This window comes from Copidosoma floridanum, unplaced genomic scaffold, assembly GCF_036245765.1.
Source record: "Copidosoma floridanum isolate Cflo_tuat_1 unplaced genomic scaffold, Cflo_Japanese_pri ptg000030l, whole genome shotgun sequence".
Lineage (NCBI taxonomy): Eukaryota > Metazoa > Arthropoda > Insecta > Hymenoptera > Encyrtidae > Copidosoma > Copidosoma floridanum.
Window position 1 is genome coordinate 17,730,413 of NW_028321907.1, and position 25,938 is coordinate 17,756,350.

General features: G+C 38.0%; 1 pseudogene; it reads left to right on the forward strand.

Annotated features, from left to right (window-relative positions):
- The first annotated feature begins 19 nt into the window (after positions 1–19).
- LOC149373516 (lysosomal alpha-mannosidase-like) lies at positions 20–24,306 on the forward strand (annotated as a pseudogene).
- The last annotated feature ends 1,632 nt before the right edge of the window (positions 24,307–25,938 follow it).

Consider the following 25,938-nt stretch of genomic DNA (forward strand, 5'->3'; position numbering starts at 1 on the left):
AGAGAGCTGATTGACAATAATGCATGTACAACAACAACAACGTAAGTATATATACGTGGGCCCGTTAAAAATGACTAAAGTGTGTATACCTGGAGCCTGCGAATCGGCGGGTAATCCTCGTAATCGGTATCCACAGCCATGGGCTGCTCGAGTGTCGTCGGCGCGGGGGGCGCAATTGGGGTCGGGTTGAACGACGATGGGGATGATTTAAAAAAGACGGTGGCGACGGAATCGGCGATCACCTCGCGGTTTTTCTCGGCGTTGTCGCGGGTCGTGAGCGCGCGGTAGACACGGGCCGCATCTTTTGCAACCGACAAAACTACAAGCTGGTCGCCCGCGGCTCAATCTTTATCTCCCCCCCCCTCCTCCCGTCCCGCCACGTCTTTCTCGCGCTCCTTCTAATTATATATGTATATATTTATACACCTGATATTTTATTTATAGCGGGATGCACGGCACCGACCTCGTGGCGAGAGCACCCACCAGCTGAGCCGTCTCTCTCTCTCTCTCTCTCTCTCTCTGTGTTGTGCGTGTGTTTTTTTCTTTTTTCCCTTCCCTCTGCAAATTGCAACGTGAGTTGGATTATTACTTTCATGCAGATTCTCGGTTGATGGGTTTGGTATAGGTATATACAGGTGGTGCGTCGTGTCTCTGTGATTTTGTTTGTGACAAGAAGTTCGGCAATTTTGACAGTCGGGTACATTTGGGTAACACATTTTGTTAATATTTAGACTTAATGCAATATCGTTAAACGAATAAGCGGTAGTTCAAAAATAATTTTTTTTGAAATCCAAGCGACGTAATATAATTAAAGCAAGATGTATTGAAAAACTTAGTGAAATTTTATATTGTCTCCATTTGAACCAAATTAAGTCTTTGGCGTGAATATATTTTTTTAGAGTATAAAAATATCAAGTAGGTTTAATTATGTTTGTATTATTTCTTATTTTATTTTCATGATCATCTATTTTAATTTAAATTACTCCTGCAATTCAATGCGCAAGTGATTCATAAAAAATTTCACTAAACCATATAATCAACTTGTTTTAACTAGTTATACAAAGTTTTCTCCAAGAAACTATTGCAATGTCGATGAAAGAAATCTTTTACATCGCCTATTTTTTTTAGCAGCATAGATGCGGTTCTAAAATATTGTATGAATTTTAATTACTGAGAAAACATCATGTAAATGATTCTAGAAATACTTTTAAACTATTAGCATTTCGTAACACGTTGAAAATATTAAACTCTTTTTGCAACAAATAAATATTAAAAATATAAAGTGCAGTTAGTATACGTATTTATGAAAGTTTTCAGTAACATTTTCAAATAATATTTAAAACACAACTGCTTCTAGATAAATGAATCGTGTAACATATGAACGTTTACTCGTCAAACAGTAATTTAAAAAATACAACTACTAATTTTGACTACGTAACGTCGCCTATTGTAAGATATTTGTATTTTAATTAGGCAGTATTTTATAGTGTAGCGTTGTCAGATCGTGTCGTACACCGTCGGGAGTTTTAATGTTGGAAACATGTACAACAATCAGTTGTGCAACACGACCATCGCAACTCGAAATACATGACAGTCTTTCCGACGCTATAGTACACGTGCAATGATTTCGATGTTATATTTTTACATTTATATCTTGTAAGGCCCTTTTTTTGTTTTTAAAATGAATTTTTTTAGGCCATCGTCAAGTACCATTTTAGTATCGCTAAGTCTCGCTATTTTTTTTCTCTCACGCTGTGTTTGTACCTGATGCTGTCTGGACATGATAATCTAACACCGATATGTGGATACAATGTAAGTTTAAACGTTTACTTTTATTGCTCATCAAAATCAATAGATTTGAAAAAAAAATTATTTTTTCGAAGACGTGCCCGACAATTGAGCCGAAAAAGCTCAACATCCATTTAATAGCCAACACACACAACGAATTCGGATGGATGGAAACTTTCGACCAGTACTACCTCGACGGTATGCTTGTCATGACATTTATGTAAAAGATTTAAAAAGTTCAGTTAAAAATAACATGTGATTGTTAGTGGCCGTTCATGTGATTCCTAGCGTGATTGAATCACTCCAAAGAGACTCGAATCGAAGGTCAGTCCTTTGTAAAAGTTGATAATGATACAAATAGATAAAATAAACATGTAACTATTGCTAGGTTTGTAATTTCCGAGACGTGCTACTTGTGGAAATGGTGGAGACACCAGGGCGAGAAAAAAAAGCAAGTTGTGTGAGAATTGATAAACGAAGGCAGATTAGAAATCGTCGGAGGCGGGTGGAGTATAAGTGACGAGGCTACGACGAATTTACAAGCTGTCATTGATCAGTACACCTGGAGTTACAAGTTTGTTGTTTTACCATTTAAGGTAATGGCTCCTTACCACTGCGTAGCACACAATTTGCATAAATTAATAAAATTGCCGTATTTAATACAATAATAAAGAGATAGCATTATATGGAAAACGGGTACTTAGTGAGGGAGAAAAAAAATGTAATAAAAAAATTTACTATATCGCATTTGAGTTGCAATCCCTAATTTTAGTATTACACTTACAAAATACAGGTATGTTTTTGAATTGTTATTTAATTTTTTAAAGCTTGTTTTACTCTTTAAACGATTTTACGTATAGGTTTTACATAGAAAATTTTCTAAAATATTCTATGTGTTTTAAGTTGGATGCGATAGTTTACAAGAAAATACTGGCTCGTCGCGATTTCAAGAATCCTTACAGCAAACAATTGCATGTGTATCATTACGCAATAAATATTTTTGGAAATTTTTTTTCAGATAAATGTATAAGGTTATCATAGACAACAGAAAATTTATCATTACTTGTATAAACGTCTTATAACTAGATAAATTTGTAAGATTAAATAATAAATAAGAAATTGTCAGGTACTTCCATTCATGATCTCCGGTCCAGTGACTCCAACTGTCGCTAGTGGTGTTGCTCTTTCAAACTGTTACACAGTCCGAATGAATTGTAATACTTTTACATTCGTGTTTTAGGACATTTGGTTGAAAAAATTCATCACGTCATCAACAACTGGGTCAGCCAAATGTCTCATTGAATTAATAATTGTAGTGATGGCATCGGGAAAGAAACAATCACTAGATTTTCCAGTAACTTGAAGAACAATGGAGATTTCTACGCCATATATTGTAAACCGTATCATCTCGTGATTGTTTAGAAAAACGCATGTATAGACGAGTCGAAAAAAAAAATTGACTACTTTGATGATGAGAAAAAAAAAAGATAAAAGTAATTAAATTAACGAGAAACAAATAAACGAAAAAACAGAAAAAAGTGGCACCTCTTGTACGTATTTAATTGTGCTTGAACCCTCTCGAGCCTATGGATTACGATGTAGTAGATGGGGAAGATACGTCTGATTGTATTTACACAATACGCACATTTGACTGATCTTCAAACTTTCAACTTCCTATCGATGATGATGATGATATAAATATGTAGGTACGTATGGACAGCGGAGGCGCGTAAATACACGTTACAATGGACAAGTGCTCAAGCCTCGTCGTGTATACACATACACGTACATTTAATTCGAAACAGCCTCTTTCGGACTTGATTAACCGTCATCGTTCACAACGACCACAATACTATATCCTGTGTGCAGAACAACACTTTTTATTATTTTACAAGTGAGCTTATACTTATCAAAGCAAAGCTTATATGCCATCTATAGTGTGGAAAAATAATTAGTGATGAACATAATCTGACCTGGTAATTAGTATCATTAGCATTTTTCAGTCGGTCGGTCAGATTTCCATCGAGTTTTGTATATCTATATACCAGCGCATCGTCGCGGCGAGTTGTTATGATAATATATAATAATAATTACGTACGTATAGGTATACTCAACATACGGAGAAATCCAGCTGACCGACTAATGCATTTGCTATACCAACAAAACACGTGAGGCGCCAGTTTTTGGTAAATTTTCAGTTGGAGATCAAAGATTCATTTTCTTTAACAAATAAATACGAAATATCCGCTCATTTGTCATTCAATAGCGCACGTCATACGCTTTTAATTTTATTCAGCTGCACATTAGCTGCAATGTTACTCACGTAGACGCTTTGTTTTTCTCAGGCCAGGGGGCGTAGAAGATAAAACTTATCATCTGAAATGCGACGCTTTTAACATCGCATTGGCTTTTTGTTGCCACTTTTCTTCCAGTGTGATACAATATTATGAGATGATACATTGTAATTATTTTAAGCAAACACCCACGGCTACGTTTGCACATCATTATGTGTCAGCTGGGCCTCAATTGCGTTGCAAAAACGGCGCCCTCCAACGAGAAATTTGATAACTATGTGGGCCTAGCATGATATCAGTATATCTGTATAACCGATTACAGTCAAGTTGGTCGGGCATATAGATATACTTACCGATACGCCAAGCAATCAACACATACACAAGTATCTCACTTACAGGCATTTTTTTATCTATACCAAACTAATGATTAAAATTTACTATTAAACAAGCCGGGCAGCAAGAGCCCAGTAGCTGCGTGGTTAAATGCGTATGAAAGCTTTAGCTATCAGATATTGAGTTGCCAGGAGGTCCGGGTTCGAGACCAACCTTCGACGTAGTTTTAAGCGGTGTTGGGTAGAAATTAATTAATCTATAAGCCTTAGTCAGTAAGCAAATAGATTTTAATGTAGAATTAAAAATCGTAGATTGAAGGTAGAGTAGTAAGACTAGATGTAAGGTATAACAATAAGAGTAGATCTTAAGGTAGAATAATTAGAATAATAATTAGAAATAACGTAGAATAAAAAAATAGGTGTGAGATAGAATAAGAAAAATAGAAATAAGGTAGAGTTAATACCTAGATCTAAGGTAAAATCATAAGTAGCACATTGAGGGGTTGTAGGGTCAGATATAAAGTAGGATAGGGAAACTGAGCCAGCAGCCTCACTTAGGGTGTTAGAAGATTGTAATAACAACTACTAGGGATGACAGGTCAGCTAATACCTGGCTCAAGCGCGGTTGTGCGCACCCAAATTTTTGCAATTTTTTTTTTTCAATCCATACCACGTGCTTAATATGCTTATTTATACCATAAAAATCTATTTGCCGATGGTAAAAATATGTTTTAATCAGATAGAAGTCTTTAAATCAAAAGTAATGAAACAAAACTTTTAGTTAGCAACTGAATACATTTTTTTGACTTTAGAAAATCTTTGAACAAAACATTTAATATTATTTAATTGTACATTTTAAAAAGGATCACCGAGATCGTTTTCAGGCATTATCAGTACACAGTGGCTTTTATTTAAAAATAAAAGTAGTTGGACGCATTACAATACTATTTGACGGGGTAAAAATAATTATTAGCATAAAAAGTCAAGTTTGTCTTGTGCTGCGTATGAAAGTGATTATATACTTGATTATTTAGTCCATAAGAAGAAAAACAGCTTTATTTGTATATTTGTGCACAAGATAGTCCTTGAATTAAAATCTTTGGGCTCTGCAAGCATAAAAATATTTTATACATTGCGCTGTTACGTGTGATGATGGCCTTGCAATGAATTATATATGACATTCTCATTTCGGTAAAACATAAAAATTTCTACTCGAAAAAGAACCATCATTTTTATGCATTCAGTTTATCTAATACATGCATGATTTGACAGACAATCATACTAGAATTATTTAATGATTTTCGTAATAATCACTGATCATTAATTAAAATATTTATATGCCACCAACGTTCTCTGATACTTCTTTCTCTAGATGAAAATTGATATTTCTGAATTGCAGAATATCTTGATCGTGCTAATGAATGACTCCGAAGAGATGAAACAGTTTCTTAAAGTTAGCATTATGTTAATTTTGGTTGTTTTGTTTTGATCAAAAATGTTTGTAGTCGTGAACTTGATTAAAGAAACAAGAACCACTTTTCAGATTTCACGATCTGAAGATAGTTTTTGCTAAGCAGTTTTTATTTATTTGTATACATAAAAACTATAATTTGTACGTTTTTATACTACTTTTGTAATCACAGTAATTGAGTGTGCGATACGCTTTTAGGAAATATCCTTGTGGTTTGTAACGGACAACATTCAATGGATGATTTTTTTGAGTTAAAAAACAAAAGCTAAAGAATTTTTCTCCAACAACTACATTCCTTTCAACTGCCTATTTCTCGTAGTGCAGAAAATTACGGGTATAAATGCTCGAGAGCTTAGCGAAGTTTACTAAATTGCAAGGGATCGAGAATTGATTAAAAGTCATTTTGGAACTTGGGATGAAAAAAAAGGATTAGGGGCAACTAATCTGACTTTTGATCAGCGCAGAAATGATTTTCAAGGACAAATAATCCGAGTCGGTTGCTTTAAGGTATTTTACCATCATAAAGAGGTAGAAAATAATGAAATGTATTGTTTGACGAGAAATTCTTTAGTATACAAGTTATTGTCGGTATCAACTAATGTGTGTTTGACCTTGTTGTGGAATTATGCATTTTATTTTTTACATCTTTAAATATCATTAAATGTAACAGCGAGTAGTTGAAATATTAGAATAATTTAATTTGGACAACTTTCAACAGAATAGGAGTTATATTTTATATGCAATGTTGATTAAATTGGTATAATTAATACAATTAATACTGTACTTCAACGCAAATAAATAATTACAATATGAAAGAGTTATACAACAGTAATATAGAGATCTAGACATGCTGTTTATCTTGTTCACCCATTTATGCGTGTTATTAGTGAATACCTGGAGATAAGCTTGTCATGAAAGAATCCTAATTGTTTTTTCTTGTCACGGATAAATTTTTCGTTGTCCGAGCGATAGAGTCCTGAGCTAGTATACAAACTATCTGTTTGACTTTGTTGCAGATTCCACACATTCTTGAAATAGATACCGATTTCTATACCGACGGTAATGGCCGTGAAATGTTGAAACGTACGTTAAACAGCCGTCCGAACTGAAAAGTGAGGCTCGTGGAGCAAATCGCTGGTAACTACTATCCCGTGACCTCTAAAATTTCCATCAAAGATAAAAAAGAGATGTTGCGTATGAGCGTCTTACCCGACAGACCTCACGGTGGCTCGAGTCTCAGGGACGGAGAAATCGAAATGATGGTCGTACAAAATTTACTCAAAATATATCTCGACTAGATCATTGAAAAATAAACAAATTATAACGTTTGATCGAGTACAGATTCATAGGCGGTTGTTGTACACGGACTGAATGAAATAGCTTACAATACAGGGCTTGTCGTCAAGGGCAAACATTGTCTCGTGACTGGTAGCTTGATGGACCGAGACGATTTGATAATGAAAGAAAAGGAGCTTGCAAATAAACTTGCTATTAGTCCTTGGCTATTTTTTACTCCATTGTATACATCCTTTCAGGATTGGAGTAAACAGTACAAAATGAAGGTTTGTTCATTATTTTCGTACGTAGAAATGTTTGTTTTTTACATCACTGTGGGTCTTTAAGATCGATGGGCTAGTCAAAGCTTTGCCAAGAAATGTCAGAATTCTTACACTCGAACCTTGGGCAGAAGAAAAAGTTTTACTTCGATTGGAGCACTTTTTTGAGACTGGCGAAACGCACGCGTACTCTGCAGCTGCAAAATTTGATCTCAAAGTAAGAACTGTCTTGAAGTTTACGATCGTTTTTTCTTTTCTTTCCTTTTCTTTTTCAGGAGATGTTTGCTGGTTTTACTGTGGACTCGTATGAGGAAATGACACTCGATGCAAATAAAAATCTGAAAGACGCGGAGCGGCTCAAATGGAAATCGGAACTTGACGAGGTTTCCCACGTTGATAGCTCTAAAACCGATCGTATAGAACTGTCCAATAGGTCTCTGATCGTAAGACTTAATCCTATGCAAATTAGAACATTTATCTTAAAACTTTCCCCTGAATTTCATTAATGTGTATCGTCGTTTAAAGGATGTATAATTACTATCGATGTTTAAAACTATGTATGTGCATCAAATTCACTCTCGTCTCTATGAATTTGTCCCAATACGATGTGTATAAATAACATAATAATAGTATCCCGTGTATCTCAATTATGATAATAAATTATTCTCCTTTGAAATAAAGTATTTTTTCAGTTGCTTGTCATGAGTTTATTATGTAAAATTAAATGAAGATAAGTAAAGGTAAAGCTAATTTTTATAAATATTCAGTTTACTACGTTGAATCTCGTAGTGTAAGAATAGGTGAAAATAACTAGTTAAAATATTGAAGTTTCTCTACTCTAGTTTCCAAGATAAATTAAAAATATCAAGACAAAGAGTTATCGTTAAACTGAATCTTATGAATATGTAAATTAATTAACGATTGAGAATTGAGTTCAAAATATTGTGAAAAAAAGGTCTAAAAACGTAATACTTCATAAAATAAAAAAATCTCAAATTGTTATACTGCTTACATAATTTCTGTCAGTAACATTTGTTTACAAGTTTACTGACGTAGTTCAACAAGTTGAGATAAAAATATGTAAAAAAAATCCGCTAAAAAACACACGCAAAGGTTTCAGTCAATATTGAAGAAAAAAAGCACATTTTTATGTGAAATTTTCTCTCAGTTAACCAATTTTTCGTTCACTATTTAGTTACAAATTAAAATTAAAATGAGATTGCAAACACATCGAAGTTTATTTTTATTTATATTTGGTACCGCATTTGTCATCGTAGGATTTGGAATATGGCTACTCTTATCATCAAAATATGAAAAACCTATACCTGTAATAGGGCCTAATGTAAGTATAATATATTGGATGATACAAATTAAATAATTTTGTGATCTAGATAAATACTACCATAAAAAAATTTTATTAACCATACGCAGACTTGCTCAAACAGTCAGCCACATAAACTAAACATACATTTGATATCGTATTCTGAGAGTAACATTGGTTGGCTTCATGTGCATAATCAAACATACTTTTTATTCTAAAGTTCAACTACTTAGTGCATAAAAAAAACTCCTTTAACTTTTTTAAAAATTTATTTACAGCTGTTATTGATAGTGTCATGTTATCATTGACGAAGCATCAAAATAGAAGGCAATAAATAAGAAAACTGCATAAAAAAATTAAAAGAAATTAAAACATATTTTTTTGCTAGGTTTGTCTACGCTGAAACATTTGTTTTATGGAAATGGTGGAAGCGTCAAAATCAAACTAAAAAGGAAATGTTACGAAAATTAATAAACGACGGCAGGTTTGAAATTGTGAGTGGAGGGTGGACCATTAATGACGAAGCTGTTTCCTATTACCAATCGATCATAGACCAGTACACTTTAGGCTTCAGGTTTTTGAGTTTCCGTAATCATAGATAAATTCTAAAGCCACAAAAAAAAAGATAAAGTAAAACTGTTAATCCCAGGAGAGTAAAATATATGATTGGTAATTATAATGGTCCAAGGGTTGCCTGGCAAGTAAATTCGTTTGGACATTCTCGGGAACAAGCATCGCTATTTTCGTAAATGGGTTTTGATGGAATGTTTATGAGTCAAGTTGATTATCAATTTAAAAAGGCATGTCTCGACAATAAAACTGCCGAGTTTATGTGGAAAACAAGTAACAGTTTAGGTAGGAAATTTTATTATTTTTATTAAATTGTGTTCCGATAACTTTTGGTGGTCATTCGTTTCGGCAAGTCCAACAATTTATTCCCGTCAATAATATTTAACCGCTTTACACCACCACCTGGATTTTGCTTTGTTATTCGTTGTGACGAAAGAGTACCAATTATAAATGATCCTAGAAATTTAAACTATAACGTGGATGAGAGGGTAAACATCAGATTTACAGGTTTTTAAACATTTTTTTAAAATTGTTTCATTGTATACTTTAAATTTTTATGATGGGTAAAGGTAGAGCAACTATTAACTTATGCCAAAAAACAAGCTTTATCGTATGGAACAGACAATATTAAATTTCTGATGGGAGATAAATTACAGTACACAGAAGCTGAGCTGTGGTACAGTAATATGGATAAACTAATCAGGTGTATCTTTAATTGATACTATAACGTGGTACTAAAGCGTAACACTAATCTATCGTTTGGTTTGTTAGATATATCAATGAGAAAAAAAACGACCAGTTTAATATTTTTTATTCCACGCCTTCGTGTTACTTAAAATCTTTGAATGACTTGAACATTTCATGGCCTGTCAAAACTGACGATTTTTTTGCCGTACTCCTGGAATCGCCATTCTTTTTGGTCTGGTTTCTTCACTTCTCGGCCTATATTGAAATTTTTCGAGAGACTGGAAAATAATTTTTTACAGGTCAAAAGTCATGACATGTATTATACTCTCCATGTTACCTTCAATTAATAAAAGAATAAAAAAAATGAAAAAATAGGTGGTCAAACAACTTTCGGTCCTCACACATTCATCTGACTCTGAAGAATATCAAACGTACAAAGAAGCAATGGGACTGATGCAAAATCACAACACCATTACCGGTACTGCATTTAGTGGCTCATTCTCACGCTGAAGTGGGCTGGTTGTACTTAACCTACGATGTAATATACAACAAATGTAAGATATAAATAAAAGTTGCGCATACTTTGTAAATAATATTGATTATTCATCTATACAGGAAGGAAAATTAAATGGAATATCACAAGTGGCATATTTTATGAAAAACATGTCTTTACCTTACATTAAGCGTGAAGTACTCCTCCCTTTTGCTAGCGAGTAAGAAAAAAATATTTTAATTTCAGGGGTGCAATACGTGATCGACAATGTCATTGAATCGCTCCTAAAAAATCCAGGAAGAAGGTATTTTCAAATCAATATTTTGACAACTAATATGTATACCATTACACCATACTGACGATCTCAGCGAAAAATAACAACCGATAATGAGAATTGTAAAGTCCGTATTTGAGACAAGTAATAAAATGTCATAAGTTATACATAATTTTTGATTATCAGTTGTTATTATTACATATATATTTTTCAACGCCAATGTTATTGTAGAAACAGAAAATAATAGTAAATGGAAAAAACTTTTATTGTTAATTATCGCTGGGGGATGATGACAAATCGATTTGTAATTAGATTTGCGTTTGCCGAAATGGCAATGCTATGGAAGTGGTGGAAAAATCGAAACGACACTATGAGAGAAAAGTTAAAAATGTTGGTCAACGAAGGACGATTTGAAATAGTTGGTGGTGGTTGGAGTATGAACGACGAGGCTACCACAAATTACCAATCACTGATTGATCAATACACTTGGGGCTTCAGGTATGCTTACAATTGGATTGAATGATTTATTGTTGCGATTAATATAAACTTATTTACCTTTAAAGGCGAATAAATGACTCCTTTGGTTCTTGTGGGCGACTTCGAGTCGGATGGCAAGTTGACCCTTTCGGACATTCTCGCGAACAAGCTTCCATTTTCGCTCGAATGGGTTTTGATGGAATGTTCGTTGGTCGAATCGATTACGTGTACAACTGGGCCCGCTTGTGGAATAAAACTGCCGAATTCATCTGGAAAGGCAGTGATAGTCTAGGTATGTGGTTTACTTTCATTCCCAGAGGGGAAGTACAATTTTCACTTCCGGCTACTTGCACCGGAAAAGTGAAGTCGTACTTTTTTCTTGTACGGCTGTTTGCAATGTTTAGCATACCTCCATCGAAAACTCATTTTCTTTCTAATTTTAGAATTGAAAGGATGACGTAATTTTCTATACATAAAAGTCCTATGTCTTTAAAAGATTATAAGACTGTATTTTTTTTCCACGTAGAGTGCAACATAAATACTTTTAAAAAGTAAGATTTTTTTTATACGGGTTTTCATGTATATATCAAAAAATTTTCATTTCAATGAAAAACCAGGATTGATGAGAATAAAAATGAATTTCAGGTAAATCTGCCAATCTATTTACGATGATTTTGTACTACCGTTTTTTCACCCCACCTGGTTTTTGTTTTGATACTTTCTGCGGCAATCGCGTGCCCATCATCGATGACCCAAACAACGTAAATTACAACGTACATGACAGAGTAAGCGAAAATTTTTCATGCCATCACTTTGGAACAATATATTATTGTACAAGATATTTATTTGACTAAAGGCAGAGAAACTACTACATTTTGCTTCGAAACAAGCTACGATGTACCAGACCAATAATATAATCATTACAATGGGACGGACACATCATTACTTAAACGCTGAGCTTTGGTTCGCCAACATAGACAAACTCATCAAGTTGGTTTCAAATTTTTTTTCTAAAACAACATGCCGAAGTATACGGTTGAAACAAATTTGCGTGATTACTCAGGTACATAAACAGTAAGGAAGGATACAACTATGAGGTGTTTCACTCAACTCCGTCGTGCTACTTGCGGGCACTGCACAAGCACGATTTGAGATGGCCTGTTGAAATCGGCGATATGTTCCCCTACTCTTTCGACCAACATTCATTTTGGACCGGTTTTTATACGTCCAGACCGGCACTGAAGTACTTCGAAAGACTCGGCAATAACTTTTTGCAAGTCGGGGCTTTAATGAATTTCCCATTTCAACTTGCAAAAAAAAAATTGGATTATCTTTTTTTTTGTCATTCCAGGTGGCGAAGCAATTATCTGTCTTGGCGAATCTGCCCGATACCGAAGAGCTGCAACGTTTCCGAGAGGCAATGGGGGTGTTAAAGCATCATGACGCCATTACGGGCACTGCAATGCAAAATGTTGCGTTTGACTATGCCAAACTGTTACATCGCAGTATTTCCAAAGAAGAGCACGTTGCCTCTGAAGCTCTAAAATAATAATAATCATGCACTTTGAAAATATCAGCTGTTTGAAAAATATACATGTCTTTTGTTCTCAGCAATTGGGCATTGAAAAAAAAAATTTCAAATGCGCCGGAATTCCACTCGTGTCTGCTTCTCAACATTAGCGCCTGTGATTATTCCTCCAATCACCGAAAATTCGTTGTCACTGTGTACAATCCGACCAGTCAAATGGTTCAGCAGTTCATCAGAGTGCCGGTTCAGAATTTGGTGTACGGGGTTAAAGACTTTACTGGTGCGTCAATAATAAAGGTGGCTTGAACGTTTGGTGCCGTACCCAGTGAGGGGCCCTTTGAGGTTTTATTGATTACGAAAAATGTTCTTTGTCCATTGTCATGATTATTGAATGTATGAATCACGCGTTCAATTTCAAGAGTTTTAATGGCCTAAAAAGTTATAAAATATCAATAAAATAAATAGTAAAAACTCACCACTTTAATCATCGCATGCGCAGAAGACGATAAATCACTTTTCTCTAAATTTTCTTAAAATCTAAGTGGTTTACGTATAATTTTCACAGTTCTAAGAGATCACTAATAAAAAAAAAGGTACAAATACAGTTTTTATTTACAGAGGTTTGTCATTTACTTTTGGAGTTAGCGTCATTTTAGTAACAAATTCTGTAAGACTGTCTGTTAAATTGGTGAGTTTTCAATAGTGATTTTCTTAAAAGTAAAGTTGTTTAGCAGAGTATAGTCCTCTGCCGCCCTATCGGCTGCGTCTATGCGACGTCGCCGACTGATTTCTTAATTTTAATAAATAGGGAAACCGCGGTACAAATATAGGTAAAATTAGAAGTACGTTAAGAGATTAAATTCACTTTAACTAGAACTGATACACGAATTTACAAACAACTATCGGAACACTAAAAAATATGCTAATTTTCGCGTGGACTTCAAAACAAAATGATTAAATTCACTCGACCTTTAACACTAATTTGAACAACTCACTGAATTTAAACTATAACGGAGGAAAGGATGGCGTTGGGTTAAATAAAAGGAGACGCTATGTATGAGCCACAACGAAGATATATTTGTGACTCAAAGGAGGAAACTCCGAAGAGAAAACCCCCTGGAAGAACGACCAACCGATACAAAAGTGAAAAATATGAATAGAGGTATAAACAACTTCCTGGTGGAAACAAAAATGTGTGGATGTGCGTATGTGTGAAGTATGTGTGAAGTGCGCGTCCGCACTGCTCTCGCTCTCGATCACCGTTACACGGTTCCGCTGACGCGGATTTTCGCCGTGTTTGCTCGCAGCACGTCGATTTGAGACAACGAACACTAATAGCAAGAAGAAAAAAGGATATAACGCGTGATGTTAAACACGTGTACCCGGTATGCAAACGATGTAGGAAACTCCCTCCGCACGATGAGACAAGGAAATCCGATAAAACCAGCTAGTATTCGAGATCGCAGTAAAAACTGTAGACCGCTCAGTACGAACTGTAACTTCGGAATGACCGCGCCCCCGCCGCATCTTCTTCATTTTCGCATCTCGGCCGTCGGCGGCTCCACCCCTCTCCCTTCGATTTACCTTAAGTCTTTCGGATGACGTCCACCAATTAGCGCGGTAGAATAAGACAACTATATTAGACAATGCCGACCAAACACGAACAAAAACGATCATGAAAACGAATCCTTTGCCGGGTGCTCGACGTGTTGCGATACGCATCCGTGCTGCGAGGCTTGCTTCTCCGCCACTCACGTGGTGGCCCGTACGTTTTTAGTTGTTTACGACTAAACATGCTCCCCCCGTTGCGAGGGAAGCGAGCAAAATTAACTTCGAATCCGTGAACCGTATGTCTCGATGATATGTCGTTAGTTGTAAGTGTGTGTGTGTGGTGGTATACGTGTTTACATTCGAGTAATTGATATTTACATATATACAATCGTAAGATATCGATATGAAGTTTAGACTTCTTCAGTAGTTGATATCGGTAGTGGACACAGATGAGTGATGTTTCGCTTGAATGTCCCATGCGATGTTCTTACGGAGACGACGCGTATGATGCCATCGGAGCCAGGGTAGACCTCAACGACGACCCCCAACTGCCACCGCATGCATGGTTGATTTTTCTCAATGAGGAGGACGATTGAGTTTACCCTGATTTCGTGGTTAGAGTCGTGCCATTTCTGTCGTTTTTGCAATTCGTGGAGATATTCCAAGTTCCACCGCTTCCAAAAATCTTGCCTTGCCTTTGTGATGAAGCGCCACACCGAAAGTCGATTACCTGGAACACAAGAGAGATCAGCCTCTGGCAGAAAATTCATCGGTCTTCCAATCAAAAGATGTGCCGGCGTGAGGGCCGTTATGTCATTAGGATCGTTTGAAAGAATATATAAAGGTCTCGAGTTCAAAATAGCTTCGATTTCTATTACCAGAGTATTGAGGACTTCGAAAGTTAAAAGTTGCTCGCCAACTACCCGTTTGAGATGATGCTTAAACGATTTAACCGCAGCTTCCCACAACCCGCCGAAATGTGGCGAAAGAGGCGGATTGAAATACCAATCGATATTTTGTTGAGTCGCAAAATGATTGACTTCGTTACGAAATTGGTCGGAGTTAAATAAAGTATACATTTCTTGTAATTGATTTTTTGCTCCGACGAAGTTCGTACCGTTATCTGAATATACATGACTGGGGATGCCTCGTCGGCCGCAAAAACGTTTAAAGGCTCCTAGAAAACCCTCAGTTGTTAAATCGCTCACTAGTTCAATATGGACCGCTTTAGACGCCATACATACAAATACACACCCGTAAATCTTTACCTTGACGCGATTACGAAATTTCTTCTCCTTCATGAATAATGGTCCGAAAAAATCGATGCCCACCTGCGCAAATGCGGCTGCTTCGGTAACACGAGCTGACGGTAAATTTCCCATTTTGCTGTGAATAGGATTGAAACGATTTCGCACGCATACGACGCATTTTCTAATAATTTTTCTAACCTGATGCTTTCCGTTGAACAACCAAAACCGTTGTCTGATCGTGTTCAATGTCGTTTGATTTCCGGCATGCAATGTTCGGTGATGCGCGTCGCGAATGATCAGATCGGTAACGTGATGATGCGATGGTAATAAGACTTGATGTTTTTGATCGAACGAAATTTTCGCATTTTTGAGCCTGCCGCCTACCCGTAAGACAACGTGCTCATCGATGAAGGGATCGAACTCTGATAGTCTCGAACGTTTTGTCCCTTTCGAATCCGATAAACGCGCGATTTCGTCCGAAAACTGCTCTTGCTGAATCAAACGGTGGATTGCACGCTCCGCTTCCCCTTTTTCCTCCACGCTGATCGTTTTTCCCTTGTGCCGATTCGAACTCCGCATTCGCAAACAATAGGCAATTACGTTAATTAATCTTCCATACGACGAAAAACGCGAAAATATTTCCTTCCCAGAATTTATTACGAAGCAAGCCTTTCCTTTCAGACCCGGTAATTTGCTCGGCACCGTAAGAGCAATTTTCGGCCACTCGATCTCGGATTTCTTGAGCCACTCGGGGCCATTGAGCCAAACTGGGTTTCTCACGAAGTCAACCGGTAGTTGACCTCGAGAGAGCGCATCCGCTGGGTTGTCCTTCGTTCGCACATGCATCCACTCGTGAATTACGTCCAGCGCTTGAATTTCGCTTACTCGATTAGCTTCAAAAACTTTAAGAGTCGCTGGTGACTTTTTTAACCAATGTAGAACTATTGTCGAATCCGACCAAAAAGCTACTCGATCGATTTTGAAATCAAGCGCTGGACACATTTCCTTATATAAACGCGTAAGAAGCTGTGCGCCGCATAATTCGAGTTGGGGAATCGTTTTTAGCTTGAGTGGAGCTACCCGGGATTTCGCACATGCAAGACGAACGACGCACTTTCCTTGCCGATCAAACGAACGCAAATAAATACACGCTCCGTAACCGGACTGACTGGCATCGCAAAAGCCATGCACCTCAATTCTCGTTGGTTTATCGATCAAAAAATTGCGATTTACCGCAAAGTTACGTACAAGATCAAGCTGACGTGCAAATTCTACCCAACGTGAATAAAGCTCTTGCGATACCGACTCGTCCCAATCGCACGCCTCTTTCCAACAATCTTGAATCATACTCTTTGCATACAATACGATAGGCGCCAATAAACCCAACGGATCGAAAATTTTCGCGATTTCAGAAAGAATATGTCGCTTTGTAATCCTCTTTGGAAGTTCTATGCCCTTGACCGTATAATTAAATGTGTCTGACTGCGAATCCCACGTTACTCCGAGTGTTTTTGAAACGGTTTCTTTTTTAAATGCGCAATCTAAATCGAACACTCTTTTTCCCAAGCCCTCGAACGCGTGTTGATCGTTAGAAGCCCACTGCCGGATGTTGAAACCGCCGCGTTTAAGAAGACCAATCATCTCATCGCGAATTTTCATGAGTTCCTCGACCGAATCTGCGCCCGTTAACAAGTCATCGACGTATAAATCGCGTTTTAAAATTTTCGATGCACGTGGAAAATCATCGCTTTCATCGTCAGCTAATCGGTGCAGTGTACGTATCGCAAGATAAGGGGCCGAGGCGACTCCGAACGTCACGGTATTTAATTCGTATACCGCAGTATTTTTACCGTGAAACCAAAAGACTCGCTGATAACGCCTATCGTTGGGGTGCACGAGTACCTGCCTATACATTTTTTCAATATCCGCTGTCAAAACAAACGCGTGAGAACGAAAGCGCAATAGATGCGTAAACAATTTAGGTTGAATAGTCGGTCCCACGAGCAGCTTGTCGTTTAACGATATACCTCGATCCGTTTTCGCGGACGCGTCGAACACCACGCGTACCTTTGTTGTGTTACTCGATGCCTTAACGACTGCATGATGTGGTAAGTAATATCCGTCCGCGTTTTCGTTTTGAACCAGCGTCATGTGACCGAGCGTTATATACTCTTGAAGTACCTTCGAGTATTCGCGGCTGAGTTCCGGATCCCCCTGTAACTTTCGTTGCATCGCATGAAAACGCCGAAGGGCCTGTGCACGAGATTTTTCTAATTGAGGTGACTCTTCGCTGAAGGGAAGTCGCACTATGTATCGTCCCGTTTCATCGCGTGTCGTGTGTTCAGTGTAATGACGCTCGCAAAACGAGTCTTTCGTCGCGATTGAAGCCTCGGGCTTCATTTCCTCTATCGTCCAAAACTTTGCAAGTTGTTCCGTCAGAATCGTTAAATGGCATGACGCTACCTGTTTCTCCCTCATCTCGCGCAACCCGCCTGCGATCGTCCAGCCCAACTGAGTTTTTTGCAAAATTAAGTCACTCCCTTCGCGTGAAAGATTAATTTGACCGACTGATAAAAGTGATAAAGTGGCCCCGGATCCAATCAACATGTCTATTTCGCGCGGAATGTGAAATTGTGGGTCAGCTAATTTTAAATTCGACGGAATATTGATTGACGCACGCGGAAAGGGTTCGTCTGGTATGAAATCTGCAATTTTAGGGATTGTGAGAAACGTTAGTGTTTTTGAAAAATCGTTTGTCCGCGATCTAAAATATATTTCCACGCTGTGTTTTGTCTGTGTATTTAATGTATTTATTGCACCTACGGGAATTGTACACGCTCGTAATGGCAATCGTAAGTCACGCGCAAACCTTTCTGTGACGAAATGCGCCGTAGCGCATGTGTCTAAAAGCGCGCGAGCTTCAACGAAATTGCCTTGTGCATTTCTAACCCGAATAACTGCGCTCATCATCAGCTGTGACTGCGGCGCTCGAGTAATCGTCCCTAATACGCTTGTTCCTAGTCAGACAGACTTCTCGGGCTTCGATTCGCGATGTAAAGAAGTATGATGCTGCTCGCCGCATTTCCTACATGTCCCTGACTTACAAGTGCCGGTGTGCTTGTTCAAACAATTTTTACACAACCCTTTAGATAGCACGAATTTCCAACGATCTTCTACTCCCAACCCACTGTACTCTGAGCACGAATACACGCGGTGAGCTTCTCCGCAACGCACGCATTTCAATCCGGTGGCGGTAGTGGCCATTGCACGCGCAGACGAATTTTGTTTCGCCTTTTTAAACGTTTCCAATGCTTGTTCCGCTTGTCGCTTGTTTCCCCTGTCTCCCGTTACGCGCAAGATTTCACCCTCCATCGTGGAAAGCCGGAATGTCGTCGCATTAACGAATTTGTAAAATTCGTCGAGTTTCGGAAGTGCGTCGAGATCTAACGATTCCTCCCATTTTTGCCGAATACTAATCGGCAAAGCTCGCTCTAATAACCGCACGATAAGAATGTCGTCTAATTTCACGCCTAAGGAATCTAAAACGTTCAGATGTTGACGCGTGTCATCAACGAGCTTTGACAGACCCTGTGCACTTGGCGTACCTAGTGCCTTGATGTCGATCAAAGCATCAAGATGTTTCGCGACGAGAATTCGCTTTCGATCGTACGCTTCGATCAGGATTTTCCACGCACTCTGATAGTTCGCTGCGCTCGCATTAAAAATTGAAATTTTATTCAACGCCTCTCCCTGTAACGCGTTTTGCAAATAAAAGAACTTCACCAAATCGTCAATATCCGTGCGCGCATGTACCATCGTCGCGAACGCGTTTTTAAATGGCATCCATTTGTCGTACTGACCGCTAAATTTAGGGAGTTTCGCGATCGGTAATTTTAATAATTTTTGCTTCTCGACGAACGTTGACGAACCTATCGGTTGGGTGCTGTTCGTCGGATCGGTTAAAGACCCGCCTGGCATAGATGCAACGCGAGTTGCGAGTTCGTAATATCGATCCCGGATCTCTTCGAGCACCGTCGCCGCTTCTTCATCTGGCTCCGTCATCGCGAGCTCTTCGTGCAACTCCTCATACGCAAAAAAACTCGCCTTCAAACGCTCAAGTCTCAACACCGCGTTCGGTTTGTCAACCGTCCCCTGTTCCAGGATGTTATGGAGCGATGTTAGCTGCCCCTTCAACGCGGCCCGTTTTACAGCAACTGTTTTAGCTTGCGACATCTTACTTGACCGACGATTTCAAAAAATAGAAAACCGAACTCCCACAAATAATGAAAGAAACAATAGAAATTTATTTAGAACAAACGAGAAAAACAAAAAAAATTATAATGTAATAAAACTCCCCTCCGATGTCGTTGAGGTTAATTTACTAAAACGAGAGACAAACAAAAATCTGATTCAACAGTTCCGGTATTATTTAAATTAAATTCAAGACCCTTCAGTTTGATAATAAAAATGACAAAACCGACTAATTAAGTAAATTATACGAAGAGATGTAACTACTATATTAAGTCAAGCGATTCGAAAGTATTAGCGAAGCGAAAATAATTGACGCCACGCGTGGAAACAAAAGCTACGAGAACGCGACCGTTACGTTAGCTGGCCCGAGCGTGTTCTCTCTCCCCCCGATTTTGGTACTTCTCGTTCTAGCTTGCACTCGTTGGACGCGTGATCGTCACTAACACGCGCCAACTCTCCTACTGGCTGTGTTTGGCGCGATTACCAAGAACTCGAATTACACGCACTCACTCTCGCTCGCCGGAAAAACGACGTAACGAATTTCCCGCACTATCGCTGTATGGTTTTCACTTCGATTTTCGCGCACTTTATGATAATATTCTAGAGAAATAAATCACTGTATACAACTAAACGCCAATCTCAAACTGATACTTATAACTAAGTAAACGTAGCTAAAGAAAGAGGAAACGAATGCGTGTGAGTTAAGATAGAGTGCAGTCAAAGAGAAATTACAAAAGAAAAACAATTTTCGTAAATCTTAGATAATAGAAGCGTTTGGTAAAGCGTGGGGCACTTAGCTTTTTTCGATGGTGCACGTGGCGGCTGACGATGAGATCCCTCCCCGCCTGGCTTCGATGGTAACGGCCTCGATGACCTCTCAATCCTTGTCCTCGTAGATGCTGTGTCTTTCCAAGAAACCGAAAGATGCGAGACAACACGAGAATTCGCGATCACGAAAAACGCCGAAATACGAGGAAGTGTTCACACCTCACAGGAGGCACCAAAATGTTTAGCAGAGTATAGTCCTCTGCCGCCCTATCGGCTGCGTCTATGCGACGTCGCCGACTGATTTCTTAATTTTAATAAATAGGGAAACCGCGGTACAAATATAGGTAAAATTAGAAGTACGTTAAGAGATTAAATTCACTTTAACTAGAACTGATACACGAATTTACAAACAACTATCGGAACACTAAAAAATATGCTAATTTTCGCGTGGACTTCAAAACAAAATCATTAAATTCACTCGACCTTTAACACTAATTTGAACAACTCACTGAATTTAAACTATAACGGAGGAAAGGATGGCGTTGGGTTAAATAAAAGGAGACGCTATGTATGAGCCACAACGAAGATATATTTGTGACTCAAAGGAGGAAACTCCGAAGAGAAAACCCCCTGGAAGAACGACCAACCGATACAAAAGTGAAAAATATGAATAGAGGTATAAACAACTTCCTGGTGGAAACAAAAATGTGTGGATGTGCGTATGTGTGAAGTATGTGTGAAGTGCGCGTCCGCACTGTTCTCGCTCTCGATCACCGTTACACGGTTCCGCTGACGCGGATTTTCGCCGTGTTTGCTCGCAGCACGTCGATTTGAGACAACGAACACTAATAGCAAGAAGAAAAAAGGATATAACGCGTGATGTTAAACACGTGTACTCGGTATGCAAACGATGTAGGAAACTCCCTCCGCACGATGAGACAAGGAAATCCGATAAAACCAGCTAGTATTCGAGATCGCAGTAAAAACTGTAGACCGCTCAGTACGAACTGTAACTTCGGAATGACCGCGCCCCCGCCGCATCTTCTTCATTTTCGCATCTCGGCCGTCGGCGGCTCCACCCCTCTCCCTTCGGTTTACCTTAAGTCTCTCGGATGACGTCCACCAATTAGCGCGGTAGAATAAGACAACTATATTAGACAATGCCGACCAAACACGAACAAAAACGATCATGAAAACGAATCCTTTGCCGGGTGCTCGACGTGTTGCGATACGCATCCGTGCTGCGAGGCTTGCTTCTCCGCCACTCACGTGGTGGCCCGTACGTTTTTAGTTGTTTACGACTAAACAAAAGTGGTTAACCCCAGTGTTTTTTATCGTAAATGAATGAGGCATACCTCATTTACATAGTTAGAAAATTTCAGCTATTTTGATTAATCCAGTGGAAATAGTCCAAGTCACCTTTGAAATACATAAATGTACCCAATTATTAATCGATTGATGGGATTTTTTTTTTTTAATTGTAGGGAACGATATGGTTACTCAAATGGTGCCAATTCCAGACAAAGTGCAAGCGATCCCCGGTCGAGTCAGCAGTGCAACAATGGAGTTGGTTTTCCTAGCTGAAAATGTTTTCTCGCTTGGTTTCCAATCGTTCTACGTTTACCAAAAAAAGTCCGATCCCAATTTCGTGCCAAACGACCCAAAACCGGCTAATGGCTCCCAATTTATAGGCTCCGAGGTAAAAAGTTGACCATTACTTTTTCCAATATCATTTTGCAATGCCATAAACAATAAACGTTGTATTTAAGTTATTTAACATAAGTGCCAACGCGAAAGGTAGAATCTTGATAAATATGACTCACGGGACAAGGGGCCTGAAAATCAGACAATCGTTTCATTATTACGATGCTGCGGAGGGCAACAACGCATTGGTCACCAACAGATCGTCGAGGCTGTATGTTTTAAGACCAAAGAGCAGCATCACCCATATTTTAAATGTTACCAACTCCACGCAGATCTTCAAAGGTATGTCATATGGGACACTGCTAATATGCCATTAAGTCTCGATTGTACCATTTTCAAAAATTAAATGCCGGCAGGACCTTTGGTCGAGGAAATTCATCAAGTAGTCAATGAATGGGTGAGCCAAGTAGTTAGAATTTACAAGGGAAAAAGTCAAGTGGAATTTCATTGGCTGATCGGACCTGTGCCCATCGAGTAATTTCATATATTAATGGTTACTTGTAAAAAAAAAAAAAAACAATTCATCCTCTATACGTATTATAAAATTATTTTGTACAGCTTGTCGAAGATGATAGGCGGCAAGAAAGTGGTCAGCAATTACTTTACGAACTTGGTGAACAGAAGGACATTTTACACGGACAGCAATGGTAGGGAGATGATTCAGCGTAAGCTCAACAAGCGCCCTCACATAAACGTTTGGCTGGAGGAACGAGTTTCTGGTAACTATTACCCGATCCCAACGAAAATCGCCATCGAGGACAAGAGGAAGTTGTTACGTGTGAGTGTGTTGACCGACAGGCCACAGGGTGGCTCGAGCTTGTTTCGAGGACAAATTTAGTTGATGGTAACGAAAAAGTCACCCCAAATGGTAAAACTGACGCGTTGAATTTCGCCAAAATGTGTTTCAGCTTCACAGAAGGTTAACCAATCACGACAAGATGAACCGCCTCAATCAAATATTGAACGAAATGGCGTACGGAACGGGCCTTGTGGTCAGAGGTAAACATTACTTGCTGACCGGCAGTTTGATGGACAAGGACGAGCTCATTTTGCAAGAAAAAGAGAAAGCGATTGAACTGTCCCTTGGATCTTGGCTCTTTTTCACCCCCACGACAAGTTCTTTTCAAGACTGGAATCAACTTTACAAAATGAAGGTTGTACATTTTGTCACTCCCTGCTGTACTTCGGCATGTATTTTTGAAGAATTTAAATTTGAAAATAATAACTCGGGTGGTAGTGCTATCAAGTATATATTAATACAAATAACTTTCGACGTTCGTCACAATGTATTCGCTACCTTACCATCTTGCGTACTACACTTAGTCACTAGTGTGACGATTAAGTTTTTTACCTGATGAGGGCCTCGTTATCTATATATAAGTGTATGGGTCGTAACGTCGAAAGTTATTTGTATTTAATAAATACTTGATAGCATTGCCATTCGAATTACCATTTTCAAATTTATCGTATCAGGTATCACTCGAGTTTTAAAATAACTAAATAAATTCAAAATTTTCCTCGATCCGTCAGGGCGACGGTTTAACGATTTTGCTGCCTAAAAACGTTCGTATTCTGACTCTCGAGCCTTGGAAGGATGGGGAAGTTCTACTGCGACTTGAGCACATATTTGAGAATGGCAAAACTTCCTTGTACTCGACAGTTGCCCAAGTCGATTTGAAAGTAATACCTATTATGTTTCTTATTGATCACAATTGGTTCCATTGATACATTCTTGAGTTGTGGATTGTTTTTGCCGATAGGAGCTGTTCGCCAGTTTTTCCGTGGATTGGGTGCGAGAAACGACTCTTGGTGCAAATCAGTTTTTGAAAGACGAGCAGCGATTGAAGTGGACGTCGGGGACGGACGATAACGTTGAAACTGGAAATTTGGACTCGGACAAAGTGCAGGCCTCCAGTAATTCTATCGTGGTACTACTGAAACCAATGGAAATTCGGACTTTTGTCGTCAAACTTAAACACGGGTCTAAATGAGATCGTGGAGTATTAAACTTTGTGCGATAACACATTTATAAAGACCAATAGTAATATATTAATGAAGAAAATGTTTGAAGTAAATTTTTTTGTCACGAATGTATATTATTTTATGTGCTCAATAAATGTAGTCCTCATAAATTATAAAAGTATTCTATTTTATTTCAAATCATTCTAAGAAAAAAAATAAACCTTGTTTTTAGTTGCGTGTAACTTTTTTTACTTGTTATACCACAGAGTACAATAGATAATAATCGCTTTAATGTTAATATATAGGCAGTATTTTCTACATCTCTTGCGTCACAGATTGAGCGTAAAGGCCATTGGTTTACTTTGAAATTAAAATAAACATAGTTAAATATAATTGCTTACTTATTTTACGTTTCTAATACTTCATAAATATGTTTATTAGATTGAACATTGATTATTTAAATGATGAGGTTTTTTTATGTAAGTATACGAATGTATTTGTGAAAAATCCTACGACTTTTACGAAGGCTAAGGGGTAAAAATGTTGGAAAAATATTTTGTTATTTGTGTAGGCATGTCTTTAAAAAGTCCCCTTTGGCACACATTTCGTTACACATTTTATTTGTTGTTTAACAATTTAATACATATGATATGCTACTACTCATAAAACACTTGCCAAAAAATGTTAGAATTCTCGCACTTGAATCATAGTTCTATTAAATGTATGTCTAACGTATTTTTATAAAATGTAAATATTTAGGAACTATTTTACGATTTTTCCATAATATCAGTTAAAATAACGTTTCTCCGCTCTAATCACTGGATCAAAGATAATAATCAAATCAAATGGTGTATAGTCTGTCGTTTCACTACTATTCTTTTGCCAACAGAAAATACAGATCAATAGAAATGCTTTCATTAGAGGTGGCTCAAAATAATTATTGTAGATCACTTTATTACTAGCTATGTCATGATCTAAAAATTAATTGATATCCATTTTAAAAAATTTCGTTTAAATTTGATCGATGATGTGTATGATTTTACAGTACCAAATGAATATACAAGAATTTTAACGTTATTTTCTCCCCTCAAAATCGAATCTTCCCAGTTATTTTATTAGTATTCTGTAAGTCTAACGCTCAATGTCGAAATAAGCGACGCTGTTCTTACAATTGTAAGTGATACTTTGTTCGGCTTCTTTAGAAAGTAATTGCAGAAAACCAATTTGATTGCTGTCCGCATTGTAATTTATCTGTATGAAAAAAAATTTGAAAAAAAAAAATTCGAAGTACAAACCGTCAATGGTGATCGGTAAAATTTTCGATTTATACCTTTGACGCGCTGTCGATTTCATTGAGCCAAATTTCGGATTCACTGCCCTCGTGACTGATTTCCACTGTTCGCGAGGGACTAGCCAAAATACATGACGAGCGCGTTTCGGCGTCACAACGTACTAGTATCGCATCTCGAGGATCACCGTCGTTCGGATCAATCCAATACTCTCCTGTATGGGTATTTGTATTTTGATGATTATAGCATTTTTTCAAAGTAGATTTTCGTGAATTAGAAATTTCTCTAACCCGTAGGTTTTTCGGGGGAAAGCGGCAAAGAGGTCGGCACACGTCCTCGCAGGTAACTCTTTGCTTCCATCGGGCCGGACAA